At 41.2% G+C, this 15,512-nt stretch overlaps 1 protein-coding gene across 2 annotated transcripts in view; it reads right to left on the bottom strand.

The window, feature by feature from the left end:
* Positions 1 to 12,211, bottom strand: part of ARHGAP32 (Rho GTPase activating protein 32) — a 277,299-nt gene extending 265,088 nt beyond the window's left edge. For both annotated transcript variants that reach the window (XM_039872712.1, XM_039872714.1), the window contains exon 1: positions 12,173 to 12,211. The gene's annotated coding sequence lies outside the window, so the exon portion shown is untranslated. The remainder of the gene's footprint in view (positions 1 to 12,172) is intronic.
* Positions 12,212 to 15,512: the final 3,301 nt, after the last annotated feature.

The raw sequence follows: 15,512 nt of genomic DNA, 5'->3' as shown, positions 1-15,512 counted from the left end.
TATGCCCTACATGAACCAGAAGTGACAGAAGTCCAAAAAAAAAGCACAGAAAATCAATTTGGGTTAGTAGAGAGAATATACCAAAATAAGGGTCAGAAGAATGTTCTAGTTTCAACTGCCCTACTTGAGTGAGAATATGTAGCTAGATTAATCCACTTAACCTCGATCTACATCCTCATTAATAAGAAGGACACAAACCTACTTTGAAACCTCCAACATTGTCAGGTGAACCAAATAATGACGTTGAAAAAAATTATCTCAAAACTATATGTAAAATATTTTACAAGATGAGACCTGAATAGTCATTATACATCAGTCTAAAGCAGGATTTCCCATTCTTTTTCACTTATGACACAGAAAATGACTGTACTGGTACAGGCACACTGGGGTAAATAAGCCGTAAATCGCCAACAGCGATCAGCCTAAAGGCTCTTGCCACTCAGCCACTGACAATACTCTCTGAGGACTAAGGAAATCAGTATTTCTGGCCCATCTGTAACACATTCAGAGCACTGCCTGGCACACCAGTTAGGAAGCTCTAATTAGAATACCATGTCTAATTAGGAGCACTATAAGAGGGAATTTAACATTTTCTACAATAATTGGCTCTGGCAAACAAAATCAAGACCAGAGTTTAACTACGTCTTGGACCTAAGCAACAGGGATCTGTGGATGGCCATGCACTGGCCACACCCTTGACAATGGGACCAGTTGTTCTCAGGGCCTAAAAAATGTACCCACCTGCAGCCTACACACCCCCACCATCACCTTGTCCAGAATTTCCTGCCTATTTCCAAGATCTGCTCAGGCCTCTTCTCTGATTTGGTCCTCCCAAGGGCAGATGACCCCATCAGTATTTACACCTCTAGGCCCCATAGATTGTCAAAGAGCTGCTGTCTGAAAGCTGCATGGGGATGTATGAGCTGGAGTATCCACATATGTGCACACAAAGCCAGGAGCCTGGACTGAGAAGGGGACCCTGGGTTGGAGGCTGGGTCTTTCTTCGAACTTTACCATGGCCTGTAGCAGAACACAGGGGAGTCTGAAAATTCTGTCTGACTTTGATTTAGGTCATTATGAAGTTTTATTTAAGGTAGGCAATGGAACAACTATCGGTTAGCTTGATTTATAACTTGTAAATTTTTAGACAACATGGCATACGGACTTGCATTTGTATTCTTGCCTGGAATCCCAAAAATGTTAGGGATGAGCCTGAAAAATGATCTAAAAACCCTGCCATATGAGAAACAGTTGAAGAAAATTAGTACATTAAGTCTGGAAAGAAAAAAGGCTGATAGGAAGATAAAAGAATCAGCTATTTTTCACATGACAGCTAAAGAGCTATCACGAGAAAAAAATAAAGCAGATCTGTGTGGTGTTGGAAATGCAGGGAGCTACATTCCATTTTAATATAACAAGGAATTTTTAAACAGTAAAAATCTTTTTAAAAGAAGAGTTGGGCTGTCATGTGAGTAACCAAGTTTTTAGACACTGAAAACACAGAAGCACAGAGGAGATGATTCTCTCCCAGGGATAATGTGGAAGGAATTCTGACACTGGGGAAAGGTACTACATAACTGCAGTACTCAACAATCTTATGAGGACGTAGCTCTCTATACAGAAACAAGTGGTATGAAACACAAGGCAATATGAAAGTTAAACCCTAAAGTAACCTTTCTTTCTTAAAAAGTCCCTGCTGTCAACTTACTCTTGTCATTGGCTTCTTTACAAAATGGAGGTGAATTCCTCTTCTACATAATTAATCACAAAATAAAGGCTAAACCAGCCTTATCTCAAGAAATTTTTTTTCCATCCTCCAGAAAATCATAACTTTCCCTACTGCTCCCAGTTGAATCCTTTGATTTATTATTATCACTGTAAACCTTGTCTTCCATTCCCATGATGGACTCAGGCATCTCTCTGTCATCAACAAATTCATTAAGTAGTAAATGCTGCAGATACAGAATGTATCTAGACAGAGACCCTGCCCCTCAAACAGCTTATGAAGGAAATTATAAGTTAAACATAGGAGTAAATAAATAATAAACTAATATGAAGAAGATAATTGGGATAATGTAGAAGAAAGAGACTGGGATGAGAGAATGCATGTTTTTAGGTAATCACAAAGGCCTCTCTAGAGAAGGAGAAAGAAGTCATGCAAAGATCTGAAGAAACAACATTCTAAGCAAAAGGAATAGAAATTGCACATCTCTAAGAAAGTATGTGCTTAGCTTGTTCAAGAGGGAAAAAAAGAACATCATCCACTATACACCTATTAGAATGGCCAAAATCCAGAACACCGGCAACACCAAATGCAGGAGAGGAACACTCATTCGTTGGTGGAGTGAATGCAAAATGGTATAGCCATTTTGGAAAAGTCTGACAGTTTCTTATAAAACTAAACATATTCCCTGACTTCAAATTATACTATAAAGCAACAATAATCAAAACAGCATGGTATTGGCAGAAAAACAGACACACAGACCAATGGAACAGAATTGGGACTCCAGAAGTAAACCCATGTTTAGATGGGCAAATAATTTTCAAAAAAAGAGCCAAAAACTACAATGGAGAAAGGAAAGTCTTTTCAACAAATGGTGCTGGGAAAACTGGAAAGCCACCTGCAAAACAATGAAACTAGACTTTATCTTATCACCACACACCAACATTAACTCGAAATGAATTAAGGACCTGAATATAAAACCTAAAACAATTAAATTACATAGAAGAAAACATAGGAACTAAACTCATGGGTCTTGGACTTAAAGAGCATTTTATGAATTTGACCTCAAAGGCAAGGGAAGTAAAAGCAAAAATAAATGAATGGGACTATATCAAACCAAAAGGCTTCTGCTCAGCAAAAGAAACCATTGACAAGCCAAAGATATTAGGAGGTGGGGAGGGCAAGGCAAAGAGACAAACATCCAAATGGGAAAATATATTTGCAAGTAATGCCTCTGATAAGGGCCTAATGTCCAAAACATACAAAGAACTCAAACAGCTCAATAACAACAAAAAAACAAACAATCCAATCAAAAAATGGAGAGTGGATTATCCCCTAGAAACAAGATAAATTTTGTGACCCAGTTTTTTAAGAAAGAAGTTAAAATTATATGCTCTACTAAATCTCAAACATCAGTCTTCTTGTTTAACTGCGGCAGAATGCATTACTGTAGTTTAGAAATACATGCTTATCAGTAATAGCAACTTTCTCCCAAGAAGACATACAAATGGCCAACATTGCTAGCTATTAGAGAAATGCAAATCAAAACCACAATGAGATACCATCTCACACCTGTTAGAATGGCTATAATCAACAAAACAAGTAATAATAAGTTTTAGAGAGGATGGGGAGAAAAAGAAACCCTCATACACTGCTGGTGGGACTGAAAATTGGTACAGCCACTATGGAAAACAGTATGGAGAATTGATCTACCATATGATCCAGCAATCCCTCTACTGGGTATTTACCTCAAAGACTTGAAAACATATATCCGAAAAGGTATTTGCACACCGATGTTCACAGCAGCATTACTCATGGTGACCAGACATGGAAGCAACCTAAGTGTCCTGTGACAGGTGATTAGATAAAGAAGCTGTGGTATATATATACAATGGAATATAACTCAGCCATAAGAAGAGATGAAATACTGCCATTTACAACAAAATGGATGGACCTCAAGATAATCATGCTAAGCAAAATAAGGGGGACAGAAAAAGTTGAAAACCATGATATCACCTATATGTGGGATATAAACCTAAAAGCAACAAATAAACATAACAAATAAACAGAAACTCATGAACATGGACAATGGACTAGTGGTTACCAAAGGATGGGGTGGGGGGAGGTAGATGGTGTAAAAGGGGTCAAATATGTGATAACAGAAAGAAATCTAACTATGAGTGGTGAACATATAGTGCAATATATATGACCTACTGTTGAATTGTACACTTGAAACTTATTACATTTTGTTAACCAATGGCACTATAATAAATTAAAAAATAAATAAATAAGTAAATAAAAAAAGAAATTAAACATACTCTCCAGTAATCATGTAATCCATACAATCCAGTAATCATGTACAATCCAGTAATCATGAGCCTTGGTATTTATCCAAATGAGTTGAAAACTTATGTCCACAAAATACCTGCACATGGATGTTTAAGCAATTTATTTATAACTGGCAAAACTTAGAAGCAACCAAGATGTCAGCAAGTGAATGGATAAACTGCCATATATCCAATGAAATATTATTCAGTTCTAAAAAGTAATGAGCTATCAAGTCACGAAAAGACATAGAAAGAACTTAAATACATATTAGTAAGTGAAAGAAGCCAGTCTGGAAATGCTACATGCTGTATGCTTTCAACTATATGACTTCTAGAAAAGGCAAAACTATGGAGTCGTTAAACAGATCACTGGTAGCCTGAAGTTGGGGTGGGAGAAGGCAAGGGATGAATTGGCAGAGCAAAGGAGATTTTCAGGGCCTTGAAACTATCTGCATAGAATGTACAAAACCAAGAGTGAACCCTAATATAAACTATGGACTCTGGGTGATAACGATGTGTCAGTGTAGGTTCATCAACTGTAACAAATGTTATCACTCTGAAGGATGCTGATAATGAGAGGCTGTGCCTGTGTGGGGACAGGAAGTACATGGGAAATCTCTGTATCTTCCGCTCAATTTTGCTGTAAATCTAAAACTGCTCTAAAAAATGATGTCTATTAATAAAGAAAAGAACATCATTTTGACTGCAGCCCAGTGATCAAAGGCGAGAACAGAGGAAGATGAGATTGAAGAGGAAGCCAGGAGCCAGACCATGCACTACAGACATTTTGAACTACATCATTCTTTGTTGTTGAGGGCTGTTCTGTGCACTGTAGTATGTTTATCAGCATTCCAGGCCTCTACTTAGTAGATACCAGTAGCATTCCCCCTATTACCCAACCCCACAGTCCTGACAACCAAAAATGTCTCCAGACACTGCCAAATGTCCACTAAGGGCAAAAATCTTCCCCAGTTGAGAACCACTGACATAGCACCTCATAAGTGGCTAAGATGGAGGTTTTGTTTCCAAGGTAAAATTTTAAGTTTTAATTTTAGTGTTAAGTGTATTGAAAGGCCAATACGCAGGTGATAAGATCGGATTAACATTTAACATTATTTTTAGTGCCTGTGTATGGGATGGGTGAGGGGTACATAGGCAAGCATAGAGACAAGAATAAAGGAAAGTCTGTTAGCAGTTTTCCAAAGCAGAAAGACTACTAACCTAAGTTTTTTACTAAAAAAAAACTGAGATGTAGTCAGGTTCAGTTTATTTTGAAGGTGGAACCGAAAAGACTTAACATGAGATAAAAAGGAAAAAAAAATGGAAGATGACTTCAAGGGTTTGGCCTGCACAACTAGGTAAATGGTGGTGCCACTTATTGAGATACTGAAGACTTAGGAGAGGTGGAGAGAGGAGTAAATGAAAAAGTAATTTATAGTTCTGCATTGTTCAAGTTACATTTGAGGTGTTTATTAGACATCCAAGTGGAGGAATGCAGTTAAGATGAGTCTAGAGCTCAAGGGTGAAAAACAAATCAGTAATAGAGATTTTTTTTTAAGAAATTTAAGCCTTTTCAGCCTATAAATGGTACTTGAAACCATGAAAATGGATGAAATAATCTGAGTAGAGCCCAAGGAGTGAGTTTCATGTGGGGCTGGGGCATTGTGGGGTAGAGATAAGCTGGCAGAAAGACAGAGAGAATGAGAGGCTAAGAGGTCAGAGGAAATAGTAGGCCATTGTGAAATGCTGGTAGGAAGTCAATAAGATGTAGACACTGAACTGATTACTGGCTGTGGCAAGATATGGGCCATGGCAGGCAGGCTTGATTAAAAATAACTTCAGTATAGTAGTAGAACAAGAGGTCAAATGGATCAGGCTAAAGAGAGAATAAGTAGTAAGGAAATTGACACAGCAAATATAAACATCTTTTGCTATAAAAGGGAACAAAGAAATTGGGCAACAGCTGAAGGGAATCATAAGGTGAAAGAGAAGGCGGCTTAAGATAGGTGATTTATTCAGTTAAAATATTAGTGGCTCGAACAATAAAAATTTTACTCTTCTCTCACTTAACCATCCAAAGATAAATAAGCAGTCCATGGCTAGGAGGTGGCTCTGCTCCACCAGATCATCCAAAGAACCATCTTATTGATCCATGTCCCCCTGAAGTGTTGCTCCCACCTACAGGTGGAATAAGGTGCAACAGCACTACAACCTTCTTGGCAAAAAGGGGGACAGAGAAGTAGAAGACAACCAGCTTCCTTCCTAAGGCCATGACCTAGAAATCACAGGCATCACTTCTGGTCACATGCATTTCGTCAAAATATAGTCACATGGCCATACATAGCTGTAAGAGAGAGGCTAGGAAATGTAGTGTAGGTGGGCGTCCATGTGCCCAGGTGAAACTTGAGGGTCCTATTACTGAAAGGAAGCCGCAGAGAATGGCACTTGTTGAATGATTAATCATCAAGTAATATATGTTATATCACTTAATCATCAAGTAATATAAGATATGTTTACATACTAAAAGAAAATGATAATTTAGGAAAGAAAATAAGTGAAGGCCCTAAGAAGGCAAAAATAAATGAGATCGGGGCACAAATTTATTGTCTCAGAAGGAAGAACACTTTGGTCTCCTGTCACTTCTCACATGCTTGACTTTTCAGAAGAAAGGCTGTCCTTGAATGCATTTCCAGAAAATTAAAGTAACCCTTTCCTTCCATCCAGTAAGTATAGCAATTACTCAGAGAGTGTGAAATTCTGGCCTGGACTGAGCAGTTCTCACTTGGGTTGTCTACTGATAGGCTGATTTAGACCTACTGCTTCATCAGAAAATGTGACCAATTTCAAAGCTGGAGGGGGTCTACAAAGCTCATTTTACAAATGTCAAGGCCACAAAGTATCCTCTCCAACAGTATATCCAGATCCTCTAACTGCCAGATGAAGGATCATCCCACTGCCCCCTTGCCTACTTTTATATTTTTTCATGTTATAGTTTACCTTCTCAATGAAATGAACACTTCCTGAAGGCAGAGAGTCAAGGCCACCTTCTTTCCTATCTATTTTTCGCTGCATCGAGCATAGAACAAAATACATAATATGTACTCAGTAAATACTTTCAGTTCACTGATGAAAGAGGCTTGGTTTCTCTCAACCTACTGGAGCCAGGATTCCTACTAAATCTGGAAGACCACTGGATATAAAGCAACTAGTAAGGACTTCTGGGTTCTCCTTGGGTAGAAGCTCAATGGAAACCAGGCAAGTGCAAGAGGACAGTCCCTGCTATTTTAAAAAATCAGAGAATCATAGAATTTGTAGAAAGAAAGAATCTTACAGACCTCTAGTCTGACTCCTCATTTTAGATGTAAGGAAAATTAGGTTCGAAGAGATGAAATACTTGTCCAAAGTCACAGACTGTTTACAGCAAAGCCAACACGAAAACTCAGGTCTTCTGACTTCAAGTTCAAATCTCCTTTTCCTGTTAATGGCTACTTTGCTATTTTTTGTCTGTACTTAAATTAGATACTTATTGAACATCATATAATAATGTTCTTCAAAAATGCTAAAAATGCTACTTACTCATCTTAAGAGTCTTTTTACTACATATCTCTCCCATGAAAAGAGGAACAGGAATTAACTGTTTCAATCCTATACACAAAGGAATAAAAACAATATAGCCAAATGGCTTGCCCAAGATCACAAGGCTGAATCCCAGATAATAATAATTTTCCCTTTCAAGTGCAAACAAAAGGAATATCTACTTTAAATTTCCCAGAGTATGGTGCCTACCTCTTCTAACAGGGACAAAGTAAACAGATCATACTTCCATAGTGCAGGGTCACACATGCTTTTCCTTTCAATGCTTTCCATCTCCACAACTTCCAATATTAATGTATATTATAATCCATAGTACAAAATAAGGGAGGAAATGGATATATGACAATAAGTCAAATAATAGGATCTCTCTGAAAACCAGAATTCTACTTCCACACTGAACATTCTGGTTCATATATCTGCATGAGATATTAAGCCAAACACCTCATTTATCACTTCCTTTTACCTATCATAAAACAATCTTTAAATACCAGGGAAGGCCCCTTATTCAGGTACACTGTGAAGTTGGAAACATCCATTGAACCAATCTTTACTACACTGAGGAATATTCCCTCTCAACCTTCAACTCTCCAGGTATAAAATCTTTGGTTGGTTGATTGGTTTTAACATCAAAAGAAAATACTGTCTCATGATAGTGGGTCTTCTTTAGGCCTCTAACTTTCTTGAGATGCTACAATTAGAATCGTGCAATTTAGTTTTCCAAGTGCTGCTGCTTTATGGTTTTATGGAAGGGCCCCTCTGCCTCCATCCCACTATTCCAACAAGAACAGCGTGAGAACATTAATGCCCTCAAATCAATTCACTGCATTTAAGCATCATCTAAGGCATGAAACTACACAATTTGTAGGACTGCAAGAGCCAAAATGACCCTAATTCTGTTTTGTTTTAACTCAGTCAGAACAATGGGCTGTGTTTATTTGCTCGGTCTTAGTTTGAGATTAACGTTAAGTAAACCAGTACTTGAAATTGAAAAAGCACATCCAATTTCTCAATTGTTAAGATAATTTCAACCAAAAACTTCAAAAAGCAGCTTAATATCAAAGTCTCTGGATAGTAAACTAGGTCTATCTTTAAAAAATAAATAAATACATTAACTTTTATTATTTTAACTTGAAGAGGATTGTTATAGAGATGTTAATGCAACTCATAAAGACTTAGTGCCATATATGTGTACGGAAAGTTATCTAACTCTGGCCTTATTAAAATAGGTTTTTCTCACATATCTTCCTCAAAAAAAAGCAAAACAAAAAATACCAGTACCAAAATACAAGTGGTATTTAAATTTAGTATACAAACATAGAATAGTATCAAAAAATTATCAAGAACCAGGATCTCTGAAAAATAAAGCATAACTCTTTCAACCCATTCTTAACCATCTAAATAAATGATTAATAAAAATACAGTATAACATGGAAATTTCTCAAGTTATTCCTATTACAGCTGGTAACTAAACCAGTGGTTCAGTAAAAGAGAAAATTCAATAACAAGTAGCATACCACTCAGGAGAACAACTATACTACAGGGGCAAAGGCGACATACAATATTTTAGGCATACTGTTTAGACCAGAATTTATAATCATCATCATCTATGTCATCTATGATGTATTGAGTGCTTAACACAGTGTATTACACCTTGACATGCACCATTTTATTTAATCATCACTATAATCTTCCAAGATAGAGTCTATTGTTATTCTCTGATTACAAAGGAGGTACCTCAAATACAAAAATGTTTGTCCAGGATGAAAGTTTACACCACAGCTGGCATTCCAGGGGTCTTAACCTATATATATATGAAAGCAAATCAACACCTGTGCTAAGTCAAAAGAATTTAAGTCCTAAATCAGGGTTTTTCTGCACAGGGCCAGACAATAAACAGATTAAGCTTTGCAGGCAATACTGTCTCTGTTGAAAGAAAGCAACTCTGTTGTAGTGTCAACACAGTCACTGACAATCCATAAATGAATAAGTGTGACTGTGCGCCAATAAAGCTTTATTTATGTACACTGATATTTAAATTTCACATAACTTGCACATGTTATGAAATACAATTCTTTTGTTTTTTCAAGCATTTAAATTTTTTAAGTAATTCTTAGTTCACAGGCCATACAAAAAAGCAAACTGCAAAAAAAACGAACAAACTAACTGCAGGCCAGATTTGGCCTACATTGAATTTTGCCAACTTCTGTTCTAAATAATGCCAAAAAAAATATTTTTTATTAAAAAGGTTTTCTTGCAAATCCTAACTTGTAGCCTTCTTTGATATTTTGAACTGATGCTCTAAAGAAGCTCAAAGTCTCAATAAACGACATCTGCCCCAGAATAATCAAAAATTCCAAAGAATTCTGAACTGTAGGTACTACATATGGATTGCCTAAGAATGAAATGGAATCACAAAATTTTGGAACTGAAAGAAATCTAACACATTCTCATTCCTTATGAGACTAAACAATGAACAATGTTTAGTTCATTTCATTACATTTTTCTTCTGCTACCACGATCTTCTGAAGAAAACAGCTGCTAGTCCCTGACATTTGTTAAATGCATTTACAGTCAACAGTGAATCTATATATACCACGAAGACAATACAACCAGACCAGCTTGGAAAGGGAAAACACTGCTGAATAAGTCATCTAAAGAGAGAATAAGAAAGAGAGAGAAGTGAAGATGGATGTATTGACATTAAAGTCTCAACCCAACTGCAGCATAGCTTCTGGTGCTTGGAAAATTATGTGGGGGTTGGGAAAAGAAAAGAAAAGGAACATAACCACTGGAATTCAAACCAGCATCAAAGACTCTAATGACAGTTGAGCCTGCCTGGCTGTTTCTTAGCCTCTCCCTAGAAAACAAAACAGTTATATAATCAAATAAAGTTCTTCCAAAAAACACTTCTCTGGCCCACTTACACCCTATTACCCACCTCAGTGTGCACCACCACCATACAGTAAACTGGGCTTCCACCCCAGCTCTGTCTGGACAAGCCTCTGTCCAAAGTGCTGCTTTATTCCATGGCCTGCTATAGGGATGACAGTATGTCAATAACTGGGCCTGAGCACACCATCCTAGAGACCTTTTCTATAAAGCTTCATCACATAACCAATTTTAAGAATGAAGCAGATTTCAGATATTACTGAAAATGGAGATCACAACAGCATAATACCCCATCTTCACAAATAGCCCTATTAAAAAGACCAATGAGTACTTAAAAAACTTTGAGATCATGTTAGAGCAGTAAGTAATTAAACCTTCTATTTCCTTCACTCTCAAGTCCAAGAAGCGAATGTCAAGATTCTGAGTTAGACTTCAATTTATTCAATAAGGAAAAAGATATTAATGAATCACAACCATCACTACCCAAAAATATTGCAACAACAAATCCAATTACTGGATTAAACTAGCACATTTTCTGGAATCCAAGAGCCACTGTACTCTAGCACCATATGCTTTTTCTTCTTCCAGTAGAAATACGAATATAGACAAGGTTTACAAAAGTAACATAAGTTATTCCCATTCAGACTGACTTAAAAGGTCTAAATCTGTGCCAAATTAAACTCTGAAAGAATGGAAAATAAAAGAGAAGCTGACAACAATGCAATGTGGCCCAGCTGCCAGCTATCCATGTAGCATCATGCAGTGCCCCAAGCATTTCAAAAGCAAATTGCAATTCTGCATGCAGATCAAAATTATAATTATCCCAATTCTAATTCCTAAAAGCTAACTATTAAACTGCATCCCAAGCATCCTGCTGTGGGTCTCCTCTCCTCCTCCATCCTCTTCAAGCTTCAGCAAGAAGTGAAGTTATAAAGGGTCCAGAAGTACACCAAAGCAAATAAATCAGGCTTGACTTTCTCTTCCTACCGTTTCTCTTGATGTTTGCGAAAATCTTCAACAAAAATATTTACTTGAGTCAACAAAATGAGAAAGGAACAATATGGCCAGGCGGCGGGGAGTTCAAGGGAGGAAAAAAAGGCACTAAGTCACCAGTATCGTCCAATGTGTAGCAGCAACTTCAGCCAATTAGAAAGATGAGAGGGAAAACTCCACGGCAGTCCCCACGAGCACGGACGTGTCGCCCGACCTACTCCACGCACGCCAGGGGCGGCACTGGTGGGAAAAGCTCCCGCGGCGGTCCCTTGGGAGCACTGCGTCCCCGGAGCCCCCTCTGCCATCCCACGGAATCGCGGCTCCGGCTCGCCTGGAGCCTCGGGCTGGGAGCACCGCAGCAGGCCAGAAATGCGTCCGAACCCCTCATCCGCCGATGCCGCGGGCAACAGGAGATGCGAGCGCGGAAGGGAGGCGGTCGGCCCGAAACCCGGTTCCCCCGGGAGGCGGGGGCAGTGAGTCGGGGGAAACAGGGGAAACCCGAGATGGTCTCCTAAAAACATCCGATCCCGAACCTTTACTTCAAAAAGAATTTCTTCCAAAGAGAAAAGCAAGGCCCCCACAGCCTTGCCCGCGGTGTCTGCCCACGTCACCGGCGCCCCCTGCCCGCCCGCGGCCCCCGCCTTACCGAGCCCCGCGGCCCCGCCGCGCCGCCGCGGCCTCGCTGCGCCCCGCTCGCCGCTCCGTGTCTGCCCTCCGCGGGCGCCGGGCCCGCCGCCCTGTCCTCCGCCGCCTCCTCGTCCTCGTCCTCCTCGTCCTCGCCGCCGAGTACCGCCTGCGCCGCAAGCCTAGCGCCTGGCAGCCCAGGGCAGCCGCGGGGGCTCGGCCGGACGCCCCCCGCGCCAGCGCCTCATCCCGCCTGGCCGCCCGTCAGGCTCGGGGGCGGGGACGCCAGGCTCCGGGCCGCGGCCTCGCTGTCCCCACCTCCGACACGCAGCACGCTCGCGCGCCCCAGCGGCGTCGGCCCGGGTCCGCGGTCCTCCGGCTGCTAGCCCCTCACCCGGCGCCTCGGGCCGCCCCCGCCGCGCCCCCGCCCCGCAGCCAGCGCGCGCCCGCCGGAGCCCGCCGCCTGCCGGGCCTCCGCCTCCTCCGCTCCGCCTCCTCCTGCACCTCGACGCCCGCAGCGGGGAGAAGAGGCGCGCCGCTGCGGCCGCGGGCACGAGCACGCGAGAGGGGGGCGGGCACAGCGCGCGCGCGGCCGCGGGCCGCGGGGGCGCGCCCAGGCCTTGCCTGCTGTTGTCCCGGGAGCGCACGTGCACTGCGGTGGGGCGCAGGGGTTAGCCCGGAGCAGGCACTGAGATGCTGCTGTGGAGGTTTGGGCGCGGTCCATTGCTTTGGATTCTGCATTGTGCTGCGGTGCAAAAATGAAAAACGTGCCGCAGCAGGGGTAACACCAGGAAGAGACCTCCTCTGAGACTACGGCAGTGGCTCCTCTCCGCTCCCATCTGACCCCTGAATACTGTCACCGAGCGGGGAAGGAGAGGTGTTGCCGCAAGTCGGGAAGATCCTTGTCTCTCCATCTCTTGCGCATTTTGATCTAAAATCAACTCGCATCGGTTATTATTGGGGTGCGGGCCGGGGGTGGGGGACTAAAAGTTCCTTCAGTTGCTTCTTCATTGAGAGTTATGGACCAGATTGGAAGTGACATGGCAGGGAGAGGTAGGACACGAAAAGGTGAAAGAAGCAAACCTTAAGGTTCGTGGCCAGACTGAAAAGAGATCTTGGAGACAAGTGGAGGAGCTCACACGGAACCCCCTGCCTGTGGATGGCACTAACCTTGGTTCACCCCTAATCCTTTTGTTCAGCTTCTAAAGGCTGTGCAGCACCTCCACCTGAAACAACCATCTGTGTAACAGAATATATCTTGACATTCTCCCGTTTTCTATTTTCATTTTTTTTCTTTTATATATGTACCATTCACTCCTAACTCACTTGGTATCTAAATGTTGAGAGGAGGGGGAAGGAAGCAGGCAGTTAACCTACATAATTTAACTCCTAGTCCTCAAACCAACTGATGCCAAATGCTGTGTGGTCTAATGTCACTGCAGTGATTCGGGTCCATTCTGCATTTAGTCATTTCAGTGGGAGTCATTGAATATAAAAGGTGGCCTTGACCACACCTAGCAGAATTTCAAGGGCTTGTACCTTCTCACTACATCTTGGAGAGGAATTAGGGAGTGATCATGTACAACAATCCCACCCTTGCCAGCTTCAGTATAATTAACATTTCTTGAAACCTAAGATTCTAGATGTTTTCTATCAGAGAACGGGGGAAGGAATGGAATGAGAAGATTTGCATTGAGGCACAAATTGGGATGGGAAAATTTACAGAGCCTATTTAAATAAATGTATCCTGATATATAGCCATCTACTGGAAACAGGTGCACTTAGGATCCATAACAGTCTTAATGGGCACTCCCTAAGTGCTGGCAAAACAGCAAAGTAAATGAGGAAAACTAGAGACCTTCAACTTCAACATAAACCCAGAGTTTGAAAATTACTCTTTCTCCAAACTGCAACTGTTCCATGGGTTCACCTTTTGGCCACAGAGAGTCATCACTGCAAAGAGGGGCAATTATGCAGAGAGATATTCAGTAGCTTGCATTGCTCCTGGGGTTGGTGAGCATTAAACATAAAACTTGCTGCCACGTCAAGAGCAAGTCAGTATGGGACATGAAACCAAGTCATCACAGGAAGCAAGCAAGTTTTGCCCAAGGCTCTAGTCCCTCGGCTACCTCAAATAAGATAATGGCATTCTGTATTCTTTTTGGAAAGCTTTCATAACCCAGACTTTTGCCATTACACCCCAAAATTCAGCTGCAGTAGCTGAATGTTAAATGGTTTATGTTCAGCTGGTGGAGAAGGTGAATAATACATACAAAGAAGCTAGGATCTATGCATGCATTTGGATGACAAATATTTTACTTCAGTGTCTCAAAACATTTTGGTAACTTTTCCGCTACTGTATTATATCTAGTTTAGAGAAAGAAAAAATGGATTCCATATGTGTATTCCAAATGTCAGAGGTGTTTGAGCAAGCTCAAGGGTCCTCATGGTCCTCACTCTCCTTCAGAGCCAGCATGCCCTCTCCTTGGAAAGAAGCATCCAAACAGTAAGTAGTTATTATTGCTAAACCTGCAGATAAACTGAAGATTGTGACTTCTGGGCAACTCTGAAGCCATCTGAACTTGCTGTTTCATATGTTTGTAACCAATTACTTCTGTCCTAATAATACCTTTAGTGGTTCAATACATTTATTTCTAAAATTGCAACATTTTCTTTAAAAAAAAAAAAGCCTGCCCAGCTATAAAATAATATTCGATAACTGCATTCATTTGGGTTTGATTCACTTCTCAAGGTGAGGGGCAGGAAGGGGGAAAAAAGACAAATTCTCTCTCTCGCTGTCGGAGGCCTCAGCCTGACCTCTTTTCTCGGCCTTGGCACTGTCATCTTCCCGTGGTAGCATCTGGGCTCACTTCTGGCAACACAGATCTGTTGCACTGCAGTCCCCTCCAGGCACTGAGCACCGTCATGGTGCAGACAAGTAGAGCCAGCAAAGAGGGCAGCCACACAGACGACTGCAACACTTACCTAACCTTGAGTTTTATAGAGAGCCTGGGAATTGAGCAAGGGTGAGGGAGCAAGCTTATTTTCATCCCCAGATTGAATGTTCAACAGCTGGCTTGAGAAAAATGAGTTGCTGAGAATGGGCCAAGCCTAATAGAGAATTTTCCCATAGTGACATTTGACATTGCCTTGTTTATTAATTTTTTTCCTGCCCAAAATGCCAGCACCATATTGTGTCCTCATAAAACAGAACAACAAAATAGATTTTTGAAAAGGCCTGTTGCCTGTGTGTAGCATTCGTCTAGCTAATATGGATGCCTATGGAGTAGCCTCTTGAAACATTTTAGGAAGTGGTCAGTAGTCCTGTTCTCTAAAATGTGACAAATCCCTGGGGCATTCGC

Source organism: Pteropus medius, unplaced genomic scaffold (assembly GCF_902729225.1).
Source record: "Pteropus medius unplaced genomic scaffold, Ma_sr-lr_union100, whole genome shotgun sequence".
In the NCBI taxonomy this organism is placed as follows: domain Eukaryota; kingdom Metazoa; phylum Chordata; class Mammalia; order Chiroptera; family Pteropodidae; genus Pteropus; species Pteropus medius.
This window is presented reverse-complemented; position numbering and strand designations above follow the sequence as displayed.